Here is a 13003-nt window from a genome sequence, read left to right as displayed (position 1 = left end):
AAATATCACCAGCAACTTGGCTTGAACTACCCATATCAAAGCAATGACCAAGAATGGACACCGACATCTCTACTTAGAAGATTTAGGAAGTTTGGCATATCCCCAGCACGCTACACAATTTCTACAGATGTGCCGTTGAAAGTTCTATTAATTATACAGAATGCATTATAATTAAAAATTACTCTTTTTCTTAGACATTAACAATCCCAGCAGTGGCATTTATTCAAATTTATGTTCTGTGAATTTGTCTTGTATACAGGATCTGCAAGAGGTTCCATTTCCTTCCAGGAGTCCAAGTTTTGTCGATTGGGTCCCTGTACAAAATAATCCTAATTCGCCCGGAATGGTGCATATGGAAGTGGCAGAACATTGTGGATACAGCCCTGATCTTCAAAGAAACCAACCTTCCTTCATCGACTCCATTTACACATCTCGCTGCCTCAGCAAGGCCACCAACATAATCATAGACAAGTCTCATCCCAGACACTCCCTCTTCTCCCCTCTCCCCATCAGGCAAGAGGTACAGGAGTGTAAAAACACGCACCTCCAGATTCAGGGACAGTTTCTTCCCAGCTGTTATCAGGCTACTGAACCATTTTATCAACAACCCGAGAACAGTCCAGAGCTACTATCTATCTCATTGTAGAACCTCAGACTATCCTTAATTGGACTTTACTGAATTTTAACTTACACTAAGCATTTCCTTTATCACGTTTCTGTACACTGTGGATGGCTCGATTGTAACCTCAAGTATAGTCTTTCCACTGAATGGTTAGCATGCACCAACTGTCTTTCACTGTACCTCAGTTCATGTGACAATATACTGATGATTTTGATCTGCAATGCACATCTTTCAACGTCCATGCGAAACATGATGCCAGGTTAAATTAATCTCCACTGTCTGCACATAATCCTAGCGCCCATCTAAAAACGTCATAAATGTCACTGTTGAATATTTGCCTCCACCCCTGGCAGTGAGTTTCTGATCTGCACTATAATTTGTGTGCATTTATTGAGGATTCTCCGTGTTCAGTATTATTTTTCTCATGCCAGTTTATTAATGAAAACAAACATGGATGGAATAGTTCAGTGTGTCAGGAACTGGCGTGGAGAGGGAGAAGCAGTTTAATCCAGTTGCTCAATTCTGACAGAAGATCAAAGTCAGAAAGAAAACATGCATGTTAAACGTCATGTCCAGACAAATCTGTACAAATCTGTACGTGTTTTCAGCATGAGCTATCTTTATTTTAACATTTCCAGCATCTGCATTTTTCAAAATTTTACAGCGCCTTGCATTGGTTTATTGATGGCCGTTACCTTGACGGCACAACGATTTCAAAAATACAGTGCAAAATAAAACAAAGTGCTGGAGGAACGCAACGGGTCATGTGTGATCTGTGGAGTGAATGGGATGTTTGGGTCAGGACAGACAAATAACTTAATGGGTTGAAAGACTGTAATCCTTGCAAAAATGTAGTTTAAAAAAAAGCTTGATTTAAGAGGAATGGGAAGCTCCTGGCAGTAACTCTAATTAAGGGGGACAAAACTATGGGGATAAGGGACAGCAATGTAATGGAGGACTCGGGTAAAACATGGTTTTCTGGTCAGTCTAAGCTGACAGAGAGTCATAGAGTGTGGATACAGGCCCTTCGTCCCAACTTGCCCACACCAGCCAATGTGTCCCAGCTACACTAGTCCCACCTACTCCCGTTTGGCTAAGTTCGCGGTAAGTACAAGCAGTGTTCATGCTAAGTTCGCGGTAAGTACACGCTAAGTATGCGCAAAGTTGCGCGTGACGTAATTTACATCAAACTCACCAATCAGCTGGGCGGGAGGCGGGCTGACTGAATTTGGACGTCGCACGGCGTCGGGCGGTGACGTCATCATGCAACGGCACGCAGGGCGGTGACGTGGTCACGCAACGCCACGCGCTAGGCGTTCGCCATCAACACGCTGCATACGGCGTTGAGACACTGCATACGCCATCGAGGCGCTGTGTACGGCCTCAATGCGGCTGCGGGCCAACAGGCCGTTGTCGCGCGGGATATTCAGACAGTGCAAGATTTTTGGAGTCCCGCGCGATGTCGGGACCAGCCCCGCACAACTCCATACGCCTCCGCCGATTGAAGTGGGACCGGCCCCGCGAGGCGGTACACCTCAAGCGACCATGTTTGATCACGCTAGACGCATGCTATCGCATGCTGGTGGGACAGGCCCTTAACTGTTTTTAAATGGTGGGATAGTCCCAGCCTCAGCTACCTTCCCTGGCAGCTAGTTCCATAGATTGTGTGGAAAAGGTACCCCTCAGATTCCTATTAAATCTTTTCCCCTTCACCTTAAACCTACAGTATGTCCTCGTCCTCGACTTGCATACTCTGGGCAAGGGACTCTGTGCATCTACCCGATCTATTCCTCTCATAATTTGAGAGGAGAGGATATGCAGGGGACAAAGAGAGTATTGAAATGAATTGGGGTGAATGTTGGGTTTCACCAGACTGAAGAGATTAGTTAGGATGATAAGGCAGGATGGTGGTATAAATATCTGAAACACATGTCAGATGAATGCTATTGTGAGGCAAATGCAGGGTTCACATTTTGAGGAGCACAGTGTGCTGTGGAAATATGAACTGTTGTGCAATTATTGAGGTCATGGTTGAACTTGTAAAAAAACCCAACAGGTCTAAATCTCCATAGAAACCAGCAACATTTTGGATAAAATTTTTTTTTTTTTTTACAGAGACCAAAAAGGTCAAACTCGGGACTCCTGGAAGGCAATGGAACCTCTTGTAGATCTTGTACATAAGGCAAATGCACAGAACATAAATTAGAAAGAATGCCACCACTGGGACAGTAGATGGCTAAAAGTTAGAGAGGAATTTTTAATTATATTTTATTCTATATAATTATAACAACTTGATTTGGAACATAAAAAATGATATTGAACTAGCCAGAGAAAGAACTAGAAGAGGTTAAGGGGTAATAGATCCTTCTTTTATAATTGGCTCCCTGTTCAGAATGTGTGGCCAACCAAAAAATAAAATTGTGTGCTGTGATGGATTGGTTGCTATCAATTACTGAACATCTACTCGGTGAATGTAAGCAGTATCTAGCTACATGTAGATACTACATACTTTTGCCAACACTCTTCCATAACCAATCTCCCTTAACCATCCCAAATCTCGCTCTTCTCCCTTCCCCTAATCACCTGCCTCCCTCCATTCATCACCCCCACCCCAACCTCCATCTTAACCCCTTCTCACATTATTCCCCCACTAAGGTCCCTCCCCTTTCTCTCTTCCCCTCCCCAACTCTCTTGTTCTTCCCCCTTGCTCTTTTTTGTTTCCTCCTCTCCCACCAATTCCTCAGATCTCCCAATCATTCCTACCCATGCTCTCCAGTCAAGGGCCACACTCTGTCTCCTGGAGAAAGGCCACTTTCCAGACCCTACTGCTCGCCCACATACCACCCCCTTCCACTTCCTTCATCCGCCCTCTACCAATAATTTTCATTGGGTTTGCTTATTGACCACAGATCTTCAGATGACATCAATTGTGCTTTCTGCTTCCAGCATAATCTGGACCACACTCAAAGGCTTTCCCCCAAGGGAGAGTCCACACATGCATCACTGATATAGGATGGAACTCAGTAATATTGAGAGATAGCAAAACCACCTGCTATGAAACTTTGCCACACTATCGACATTTAGTCTCACCAATTTCTCTTGCGATATTTTTCACTTGTGCTTATTCCTCACTGTCACTAGATCCCTGGTTTTCTGGTATTCCTAGCGGGGGGGGGGGGGGTTGTCCACAAAGACAGACAGAAAGAAATTGTTTACATTAAAGTTAAAAAGAAAAAAGAAAGGTGGATGGAGCCAAGTTGGGGTTTCTCTGTCATTCCCTTATTCTCCATTATAAAGTCGCCCTCTTTGTGCAATTCCGGAAGTGGCAGCGTTCTTGAACGGCTGAGGCTCGCCTGCAGTCCGTGTGTCTTTACTTTTTGTTGTTGTTTTTTTTGTCTTGTTTTAGTTAAATTTTTGGTTATTAGGTTGTGTTATGTGTGGGGGGGAGGGGGCTGAAACATGGTTTTCTGCCTCTCCCTTCGGGGGAATGCGACTGTTCTGCGGTATTCCCCGTTCTCTGCCTCCGTCTGCGCTGAGGCCTAATGGCGGAGCTGGCAGTCTCCAACGTGTGACCGACCTCGAGGCTCCGGAGGCAGAGCCAGCCAGGACTCACCAACGTGAGGCTGGTCGACATCGGAGCTGTGGCGGCGTTCGGGCGCTCCAGTGGCTGCGGCACGACTCGGGGCTGAGACGGCGCTCCGGAGAGGGCGGCCCGGCTCGGGGCTGAGCTGGAACCGGCCCGTACGCGGAGCTCGGTTGCGGAGCTCGGTTGAGCCGCGGGACTGACTACCATCGCCCGGTGGGGTAACAACATATCGCCTCAGCGCAGAGGGAGAATGAGGAGGGAAGAGACAGTAACCTTAAGACTTTTGCCTCCATCACAGTGAGGAGGTGCCTGGTGAACTCACTGTGGTGGATGTTAATTTGTGTTTATTGTGTGTTTTGTTGTTTATTATTATATGTATGGCTGCAGGTAATGACATTTCGTTCAGACCAAAAGGTCTGAATGACAAACAAAGGATCTAATCTAATCTAATCTAATTTGCTCTTGATAGTCTTCTCCTATACACATTAACATAAAAGTTCTAGCAGGCCATTTTAATATTTTTAACAATTAATTCCCAAGGGGATGTTTTAATTTAAGGGAAACATTGGCTTGCTTCAGCATTCTGCTTTACTGGTTGTATGCCTTCCATGCCGAAGGAGACATTTTCTGTGTTGTAAGGATGATTCTTATTAGGATGATAATGGTGTTGCATTTGACTCATATTTTCATAAGGATATGTTGGAACAAGCTTGCGCTGTCTTAGCATTGTACCTTGAATGTCATCCACACCATTTTATAATTCACACTGTAGGTCAACAGGTCATTGGCAGTATTTCATTTACAGGATATCATCATTGAATAAGCATTTTGTAGCAGAGCTTATCTTCTGGCCAACTTTCTTCTGTGCCCATGGCTTCAGGTTTTTGTTTGGACATCATTGCACAAAAGCAGGAGCAAGCCTAGTTCACTATTAAATAAGATCATTATTGATCCTGATCCCCATTTCCCCTGCATGATGTGTTGTCGAAAAATAGATTGATCTCAGCCACCAGTCTACTCAATTCTTCTGGAATAGAGAATTCTAAATAATTACAACCACCTCGGAGGTTTTTCGCATTGAAATAGAGCTTCAATGTGAAGATCTTGTTGTTGACCAGTTTGTTTCTAAACCCCAGATGCAAAATACCGTAGATATTGAAAATATAAAACAACCACAGAAAATTCTAGAAATGCACATCAAAATCTTCACATTTAAGCTCTACTTGAACAATTGCTGTTCACCGAAACGGAGTTGTTTAGCTGAAGAATTAAGTTTTCTTCCCACAAATCCTGACTAACGTTGCTGAGTATTTCCAGTATTTTATGTTCATGTTTATACTTATGATGGTTAGATGATTTGATCTGAGCAAAGAGAGTATTCCAACAGTGCTGCCTGGAATTGTGAATGAGGGTGTCAAATGGCAAATGCATTTAGCTCAAGCAGAGGTTGAAGTAGTCTCTGTAAGGGAGTGAGTGTGAAATCAGAAATTCAGTTTGGGATCAGGCAGACAGCTAACACACTGCAAATAGTTTGGTTCAGTGGCAGGGGAGAGGAATGAAATTCATGTCACGATTGTGGAATTAGTATTTGGAGGTTGTGTGGAAAGGAAGTTCATAGGTCAAAGACTGTGCCATGGATATTCCTTTGCACAACATTTTTTTCCCTCAAAAGAAGTATTATGTAGTTGAAATTTGTTTTGACTCCTGGACCACCAATATCGAAGCAATGGTCAAGAAAGCACACCAATGCCTCTACTTACTTTGAAGGCATAGGAAGTTTGGCATGTCCACAACAACTCTCACCAACTTCTACAGATGCGTTGTAGAAAGTATCGGGATGCATCATAGCATGGTTTGGGAACAGCTCCATCCAAGACCGCAAGAAATTGCAGAGAATTGTGGACCCAGCCCAGACCATCACACAAACCAACCTCCCTTCCATTGACTCCATCTACACTTCACGCTGCCACGGCAAGGCCACCAGCATTATTAAGGACCAGTCTCACCCTGGTCACTCCCTCTTCCCCCCTTTCACATCAGGCAAGAGGTACAGAAGTGTGAAAGCACACACCTCCAGATTCAGGGACAGTTTGTTCCCAGCTGTCTTGAGGCAACTGAACCATCCTACGAACAACTACAGGTCGATCCTGAGCTACTACCTACCTCACCGGAGACCCTCGACTAGGGTTAGGCACAACTTAGGTATCACAAGGGGCCAGCTTTCACTGCCAGCTCTCAGATGAGATTCAATGAAGCAGGAGAAAGTGGATAAAAAGAGAAAAATTAAAGGAAAGCAGGTTAGGGAAACTAGTTGATCTTTTTGCATGAGCTGTTGATGAACAACTAATATAATGGCAGTATTCTTAACAGCAACACAAATTCGCCAGTCACAACAGTTCAAAGCTTCTCGCATTCCAAAATTATCATTAAATCATGTCATAATCCAAACAGACATAAATCTCTCATTCTTATTCATTTCAGCACTGCTTGATTTTTATGAGATTTTGCTGGTCTTGATGTTCCTAAACGTTATCCCTCCAGTGGTTACAGCATGGCAAGAGGAAAACTGCAGACCTGCAGTGGAGGAGACTACTCTAGGTGGACTTGGAGATTGCTCCTGAGCAACTTTCAGTCTGGATGGTGCAGTTTCATTTACTAGCACAGATAAGGGAAGGTTGGCAGAGAAGCTTATTCAGAGTACTTTTCCCTGAAACGAGATGTCAGAACAAGATTCATTTTTTTGGGAAGTGGCCATTCTAGCTAAGGCCAACCTTTATTGCCTAAGCCTGGCAGTCCTTAAGAGAGTGTATTTGTGTTCTGTTCCTGAAGCGTGTTGAACCAGCTATCAAAGATAGACACAGTGTTGGAGTAACTCAACGGGTCAGGCAACATTTCTGGAGAAAAAGGATGGGTGACGTTTTGGATTGGGAATCTTTTTCAGACTGAAGATGCATCCCCTGCCATTTGGTAGGGCTTACATCTAATGGTATGAACGTTGATTTCTCTCATTTCATGTAACTCTTGCATTCCATTTGCCCCCCCCCTCACCCTTTCCTCCCCTTTCTCCAGAGATGCTGCCTGACCCCCTGAGTTACTCCAGCATTTAGTGTCTACGGTGTAAACCAGCATTGGCAGTTCTTTCCTATATGCCCTGTCATTTGACTCTAATTGTTACTTGCCTGCAGCATTACTATTTTTGTTTAGTAACCAATAAAGCTACCAACATGTATCTGGGATGCGAGAGGAAACTGGAGGAAACTTGCAAACCCACAAGGAGAACACGCAATCTCTATTCACCAGAAGTCAGTATCGAACCTGGATGGCTGGAGCAGTAAGGCAGCAAGACTACCATCAGTTCTATCGTACTGCCACATGCCAAGAGTTGTTCAAGGGCAAAGTTGTTTGAAGATTCTTTACTCTTTCATATGCAATCAGAGCATTCATCTTTGGAAGACCTTTCAGTTTCAGAGGACAACTAATGTGTGACTCATCATAAAACGCAAGTTTAATCAATCTCCACCAGCAGATACATGTTTGCTGGATGACAAACCATTTTTTTCTCACAGTGATTCTCTGCATAATTCTTCAAACATCTCAGTGGCTTTCTCAAAGGAACACCACACAAATCTAATCTCCCATATCTCCTGAGGACTTTTGACAAGAAGGACATACAGAAGCTGTCAAGAGTCGCCAAAGTAAGATGGAAATTCATCGGCCTATAATATGTAGGAAGGAACTGCAGAAGCTGGTTTACACCAAAGATAGACACAATACTCTCTCTCTCTCCCTCTCCCTCTCCCTCTCCCCCTCCCCTTCCCTAACCCCCTCCCCCGCTCTTTTTTTCGCTTCAATCCATTATTATGAACTCTGCATCTTCCAATTATTTTTACCTGTAGTTAGAATAACATTAACAAATCTATCAAAGTATGTTGCATTTAATTTTGGGAGCCTGCTTCTGCCTTTATGTTTCTCTTGTTTTTATTGTAGAACTGAGGAAACACTTATCACCGCTCCTCTAGTGTCTGTGCAAAGCCCCTTTGATGCAGACAGTGGCACATGCTTGAATAACTGCACACATAGGGTGTATGGAGATAATATGGAGAGCAGTTAAATCTACTTGGATTCAGATTTAGACTTTGACTTGGGCAATACCAGATGAATCAGAAGGGATAAGAAAGGACGGGCTTGGAGAAGCTAAAGTGCATTAAGGGAAAAGATGTACAAAGGTTACTCGGAGATGATTAAATTTGAGATTAGTGCCAAGAGGGAAAATCACCTGATAGTTAATGTATACTGTTGTGGTCACGGTGGCGCAGTGGTAGAGTTGCTGCCTTGCAGCGCCTGAATCCCTGACTATGGGTGCTGTCTGTACGGAGTTTGCACGTTCTCCGAGATCTTCGGTTTCCTCCCACACTCCAAAGATGTACAGGTTTGTACAGCTTGATAAATGTAAAAAAAATGTCCCTAGTGGGTGTAGGATAGTGTTAATGTGCTGGTCGGCACATACCCTGTGGGCTGAAGGGCCTGTTTCTGCGCTGTATCTCTAAACTAAAATTACATTAAACTGATTTTTCTGAGTTATAGAGCAATATTCTTCTGTGGAATGTTGATAGTACCATACAGACCTTTCGTGATTTTGATCTGTGAATCTACCTGTGAGTAATGAATGTTGAGGGAGCCGCCCTGTTTATATTTCTGGCTGCGGTTTGTTACAGCGGCAACAGAGGGTGTGCGCATGGGAGATTAAGTGAATGAGTCTAAGACTAATTCTCCTGCTTCTTTAAGCAGACTAAGCATTTCTGCCGCCCAACAAACAATGAGATGGTTCTTTCAGCTTCAGGAAGGAAGTTTGCATTCTGTTGTTCAAGATAATGTTATCCTCCAAGAAAGGGTCACCTAACCTGGTTGAACGTATTCCTAATTTTGACTCTATTCCTTGGAGCACAGGAGAATGAGGGGCGATCTTGTGGAGGTGAACAAAATCATGAGGAATAGATCGGGTGAACCCACAGTGTCTGCCAAGAGTGGGGGAATCCACAACCAAAGAACATGGGTTTAAGGTGAAAGGGGGGGGGGGGCGGGGAGATCTAATAAGAACCTGAGGGGTGTTTTAAGGGTGGTGGGTGAATGGAATGAGCTGCCGGAGGAGGTAGTTGAGGCAGGTATTATTAAAACATTTAAGAAACAATTAGACAGGTACATGGATAGGACCAGAGGGATATGGGCTGAATGCAGGCAGATGGGACTCGTGTGGATGGGACATGTTGGTCGGTGTAGGAAAGTTGTCCAAGGGGTCTGTTTCCACACTGTATGACTCTGACACTACCTGAACTCCAACCTCTCCATCTGTACTGATCACATCTCCATGCATTTGACTGTTCAATCTGCCATTCAGACAGTGCAGGACACTTACTCAGTATTTGGAAAGTAAAGATACTGAAATTATTCAATTGATTGGTTCTTGATTGTCAGCCAAGCAGCCTTTTTTGGGGGAAAACATGTCTCCAATATTCTTGTAAGGATTAAATAAAAGCTTGTGAGTTAAATAGAAAAAATATATGTTTTATCCCCTGTTCTTTTTTCTCTCAGGACATGACACTGGAAACATCACGTCGTTGAAAGTTGCTTTTGCTGAACATGTCCGTGCAAGCTACTTATAAGTAGAATCATTCCTTCCGGTGCAACAATACCATCTCACTGAATATGTAAGGTATGGTGCAAATTGTCTGTTGACAACAGCTTTGGTGGCATTTCCTGTACTCAGTAATCCCAAACAGTGCTTGACATCATCCCTCCTCCATCCAAGTCAGATTTGGTAAAATTTATTGGGGCAATGAAGGAAATTTCAGCTAATTCAGTGATAATTTCACCATTTCAACGCATACCAAGAGAGGGACAGTTTCTTCCCAACTGTTATCCCATCCCATCAACAACTCAAGTGCGGTCCTGAGCTACTATCTACCGCATTGAAGGTCCTCAGGCTTTGTTTAATTCAACTGGATTTTATCCCACATGATACATTATTCCCTTTAATACCTATCTGTACTCTGTGAACGGCTCGATTGTAATCATGTATTGTCTTTCCGCTGACTGGTTAGCACGCAACACGTGAAAATAAGCAAACCTAAACATTTATTTTCAACATCACAAGCCAGACGTTAGCTGTACTGCCACACAACTATGTTGTGTACAGATTGGGAGGCCCTTCAGGAAATGAGAAGACAGCTAAATCTGCTGACAGGAATACTTGTTAGATGTAGGTGTGACCCTACTTAAAGCTAAATGGATTGGTCCTTTCAAAAATGCAAGGCTGAGACAAAGGGAGCAGCAGAAATACAAGGGTCTTTTGATAAAAAAGAAAGTATTCTGTCATCCTTTAAGCATTTAAAAAGTACTGGTTTTAACAAATGAATCGTCCTGTTAAAGTTCTTTAAATGAACAATTAAACAGAGTTAAGTTTCTCTCATTTGTTTTGAAGTATGTTACTGCAAATCGCATTCAGTTGGCGTGACTAGTCTAATAAAACAGGTTCAGGCACATTCAGTATAGCACCTGACATAAAGAGGTTCTGTACTCAAGGTAACAGGCATAGCTGCTGGAGACGGAGTGGACTGTTGCAGAATTGCATGTTAGCTCAAAACTCATTCGGGCCCCAACAACAATTAAAAATACGCAAGTCACTGCTTTCTATCTTTATAGCTTTTTTTTTAAAACCTTAAAATTAGAAGTAAGTACAGTAATGTGGCACCAAGGTGCCTAATATATATTGGCATGTTACATTGTATGTACAGCTTCATTTTTTTTTAAATAATAAAAGAGAGAAAGAGAGAATAGATACTCAAAAATAGAAAAACGTGCGATGTATGGTGTGTGAAAAGGAAAAAGGAGGAAAGAGAGAAAGTGAGAAAGAAGAAAAAAAGAGAAGAAAAAAAAAGGGAGAGAGAGAGAGAGAAAAAGTAGAAAGTATGTTTATAGCTAAATGTATTTTTGTGTTCCTTGTGCGACTTGTGCCCACATAGGCGTTTCTCATTGATAAACAGATGACTGGCATTCAATGTCTAGATTAGGTGTGTAAAGGAACTGGCTGGGTGAAGTACTGGAGAGGCTGCTGCTGCCCATGGAATTGTACAGCAACAAAGTTCCCTCCAGAATATTATTATCATTAGTTTATTATTGTCACGTGTACTGTGTACAGTTAAAAGCTTTTTTGTTTTCAGCGAAAAGACAATATAGAATTACTATCAAGCTATCCAGAGTGTAGATACAGAATAAAGGGTGTAACATTTAGTGCAAGATAAATTCCAATTAAAGATAGCTCGATGACCTCCAATGGGGTGGATGGGAGGTCGGGGCCGCTCTCCAGTTGGTGAGAGGACAGTTCAGTTGCCTGATAACAGCTGGGAAGAAACTGTCCCTGACTCTGGATGTGTGCATTTTCTGTACATCTTGCATGATAGGAGAGGAGGGCGTGACCGGGGTGAGACTGATCCTTGATTATGCTGGTGGCCTTGCTGAGGCAGCGTGAAGTGTAGATGGAGAAAATGGAAGGAAGGTTGGTTTGCGTGATGGACTGGGCTGCAATTTCTTACAGCCTTTGATTGACCTGTTCACAAACCATGGCAGAAAATAACCCTTGGCCACTAGTCGTGAACAATACTCAATGACAATCCTGCTAATAAAACTCGACAAAAGTAAAATATAAACATTTTTTGATCCGAAACAAGCTTTATAAACGCATAAGATAAACTGATCTAACCATGTGAGTATATAATATTTTCTCATGCCAAAGCACATGAAAACCAAATATTCAGAACTAATTAGGAAGCTCTAATATCTCTTAAGCACAGTCTTAACAATCAGATCTTTCATAATTACTTTTAAAAAAATATTTCACTTACTCAGGCAGTTGTTGAAAACGTTACCGCTTTTACTTGCTTTACTCTGTCAGACTATTTTTTACTCCGTCTTAATGACTACAAAGCACACAGTGTGTGTTGCTTCAGTGAATGTCATTTATAGGCACGGCCTGCTTCAGTGACACCCTGGGTGTGTGTTTAATGTACAGAATTTGTCATAATATGTAATTACAATGTGTTCATCTTGTATCATGAAACATGTAAAATGTGTTTAGAACCTGCCCATGGCAACAGCTTAGTGCCAGTCCTCAGTGTGCATTGGCAGAGGGTGGGGGTATTACAGCAAAGGGATTGGTGCCCTGTTTAATTTTGAGGTGTGCATTGGGTTCACTGCCTGGATACATAACAATATTTGGATGTGAAATAAAATGATGGGAACGTTGAGGGGTGGTTGAAGAGAGGAGATGTACGCTATTAACAACTTGTAATGTGGAAAAGTGAGTGGATTGAACATGGAAGTGGATCAGAGTGTTCTATGGTATTCAGACTGAAGAAGGGTCTCGACCCGAAATGTCACCCATTCCTTCTCTCCAGAGATGCTGCCAGTCCCGCTGAGTTACTCCAGCATTTTGTGTCTACCTTCAATTAAAACCAGCATCTGCAATTCTTTTCTACACAGATTGTTCTATGCAACGAGTTGTCAGAGGAGGGTGCTTGGCTAATTGGCTATTGTAAATTGCCCCTTAGAAGAGGCAAGTAGATAATACTCAGAGGTTGATGGGCAAGTTTAGTTTAGTTTAGTTTTGTTAACTTTACAGCGCAGAAACAGGCACTTCAGCGCACCGAGTATGCACCGACCAGTGATCCCCACACATTAACACTATCCTACACACACTAGGGACAATTTTACATTTATTAACCTACAAACCTGTATATCTT

At 42.8% G+C, this 13003-nt stretch overlaps 1 protein-coding gene across 1 annotated transcript in view; it reads right to left on the bottom strand.

Moving 5' to 3' along the window:
* The window catches only part of LOC129705857 (plakophilin-3-like), a 54048-nt gene extending 41842 nt beyond the window's left edge, over positions 1-12206 (bottom strand). The window contains exon 1 of the mRNA XM_055649702.1: positions 12107-12206. The gene's annotated coding sequence lies outside the window, so the exon portion shown is untranslated. The remainder of the gene's footprint in view (positions 1-12106) is intronic.
* Between the last annotated feature and the right edge of the window lie 797 nt (positions 12207-13003).

The sequence above is a fragment of the Leucoraja erinacea genome, chromosome 18, assembly GCF_028641065.1.
Source record: "Leucoraja erinacea ecotype New England chromosome 18, Leri_hhj_1, whole genome shotgun sequence".
Classification (NCBI taxonomy): domain Eukaryota; kingdom Metazoa; phylum Chordata; class Chondrichthyes; order Rajiformes; family Rajidae; genus Leucoraja; species Leucoraja erinaceus.
This window is presented reverse-complemented; position numbering and strand designations above follow the sequence as displayed.